This window comes from Eimeria necatrix, genomic scaffold, assembly GCF_000499385.1.
Source record: "Eimeria necatrix Houghton genomic scaffold, Enh_scaff98, whole genome shotgun sequence".
In the NCBI taxonomy this organism is placed as follows: Eukaryota; Apicomplexa; class Conoidasida; order Eucoccidiorida; family Eimeriidae; genus Eimeria; species Eimeria necatrix.
In genome coordinates, this window is record NW_013651807.1 from 86,740 (window position 1) to 89,239 (window position 2,500).

Sequence of the window (2,500 nt, forward strand, 5' to 3'; positions counted from 1 at the left end):
AAGCCTTCGGGGGCTCGTACGCTGCGTGTTCCGGCTGCTGCTGCTGCTCGTGGCTGCTGCTCCTGCTGCTGCTGCTGCTGAAAGTGCGGGAAAAGAAGCAGAAAACGCTGGAGATATTGTTTTTCTTTGAAAGTTATTTGATTAGATGGAAAAGTAAAAAGAAAACTTCTGAAGAACTGCAAAGACTGTTTTTGCTCTGCGGTGTCTGTCCACTGGTCACCTGGGGTGTATGCACAGACACCCCGCGGGCGGGTGGCTCTCCGGCGGGCGCGCGGGCCGGATTTTCGTTTTTTTTCGGTTAAAACTTTGAAAAAAGGATTTAAATGGATGAAATTAATCATTTAGAATTTAATTGGCCTTCAAAATCCGCAAAAGAATGAAGTCTAGCCCTCGTTTCTCGCTTCTCCGCTGCTGCTGCTCCCCCCCGCAGCCGACAGCAACCAGTACCCTTCTTGGCTGCTGCTTCCTCGCCCTTGCCAGCGGCTGCTGCCTCTCTTGGAGTGTTTTTTGTCCTTCCTTTTTATCTCTTTCAGAATTCCCCTCCAGAAGCGCCCCGGGGGCCCCTCCCTTGGGGCCCCCCGGGCCGGGGGCCCCCCCCCTGGGGCCCCTGGGGGCCCTGGGGCCCCTGGGCCCCCTGGGGGCCCCCCCCCTGGGGGGCCCCCCCTGGGGGCCCCCTATGCCGCGGGGCTTTGGGGTACTGCCCTGTACGGGCTGGGGGCCCTCGCGGGACTCCCCGGGGGCCCCTGGCTGGAGGGTTTGGGGGGCCCCCGAGTTGGCTGTTTGGTGGGGAGTTTGTTGAGTTTTGTGAGTTGTTTGATTTCTTCTTTTTGTCTTTGGAAAAGAATTTTTATTTTTGTTTTTTTGTTTTTCATTAATGGAGTCGGCGCTGGCCTTTCCCTCTTCACAGCCAGCACTGTGGCCCTCAGGTGGAGTCTGCAGCAGCAGCAGCAGCAGCAGCAGCAGCAGCAGCAGCAGCAGCAGCAGCCTGCTGCTGCTGCTGCTGCTGCTGCTGCTGCTGCTGCTGCTGCTGCTGCTGCTGGGCGTACACCTCGGGCTTCTGGTGTACGTACAGCGCAGCTAGCTGGCCTCTTGAGACCCACAGCTTTTATGGCGGCCTTTTTGCTGCTGGCGCCTCCAGCAGTGGCCTTTGTGCCCCTCCGTAAACCCTAAACCCTAAACCCTAAACCCTAAACCCTAAACCCTAAACCCTGGGTGGAAAGGCGCAGGCTCAGCTGGCCAGAACGATGTGCCCTAAACCCTAAACCCTAAACCCTAAACCCTAAGCTTTAAACCTGCAAGCGGTGGTAGCCGCGCATGCGTGGCGCTGCTCTCTAATAAGGGGTTTAGGGTTTAGGGTTTAGGGTTTAGGGTTTAGGGTTTAGGGTTTAGGGTTTGCGTGCAGGCGGAGATCCGAAAACCACTCCCGAAACCCTCAGAGCTCTTGCTGCTTTTATTTTTGGCCTCCAGGCGTTTGGTTGTCTCTTAATTCAAAACCCTAAATGGTGGTTTATAAACCCTAATTTAGGGTTTGCTGCTGTTCACTATTAACAAGCAAATAAAGATTCTATTCAAGTTATTCATGTGAACTAATAATTAATAAATCATTTTAATTAATTGTTAAATTAATTTATCAATTAATTCTAATTAGTCAAGCAGCTAATTAATCAACTATTTAACTGATAGGAGTTGCCTGTGGGCTGCTGCTGCTGCCGCTGCTGCTGCTGCTGCTGCTGCTGCTGCTGCTGCTGCTGCTGCTGCTGCTGCTGCTGCTGCTTCCGCTGCTGCTGCTGCTGCAGGTACACGGAATCTTCATTTGTGATAAGTGCTGCTGACAACAGCAGCAGCAAAATAGAGTTGCGTGGGACAGCAGCTGTCTGTACACCTGAGAGTGTGGGGTCTTGTCTTTCGAATTTATATTTGAGACTTTTATTATCTCCTTTTTGTCTTTTTAGTCCAGAAAATGTTGCTGCAGCACTTCAGACTCTTTATTTGGGAGGTGCTGCTGCTGCTGCTGCTCCTGCTGCTGCTGCTGCTGCTGCGGGGGTCAGCCTGCCGCTGCAGCAGCTGCTGCGGCGGCCGCGTTTTTGGGTGCTGCTGCTGCTGGGGTGTATAGACACCTTTGCATGCGCCTTGCTGCTGACTCTGTGGCGCCCTTTGCTGCAGCAGCAGCAGCAGCACCCGGCAGCAGCAGCAGCAGCAGCAGCAGCAGCAGGGGTGTTGGGGCTGCTGGCCCCTGCTTTCTGGGGTTCTTTCCTCAGCAGCAACAGCAGCTATGCTGGTTTGCTGCTGCTGCAGGGGCTGGGGGCCGTGGCTTGCTGCTGCGCCGCCGCTGCTGCTGCTGCTGCTGCTGCTGCTGCAGGGTCCCCGCTGCTGGGTGCTGCTGCTGCTGCTTTGTGTCTTTGTTTTGCTGCTGGCATCTTTAGTGTTTTTCCTTCTTTAATTGCTGTTGCATTTGGCCCTCATTACTTATTTGCAAACATGTATTTGTTTTACTTCTCGT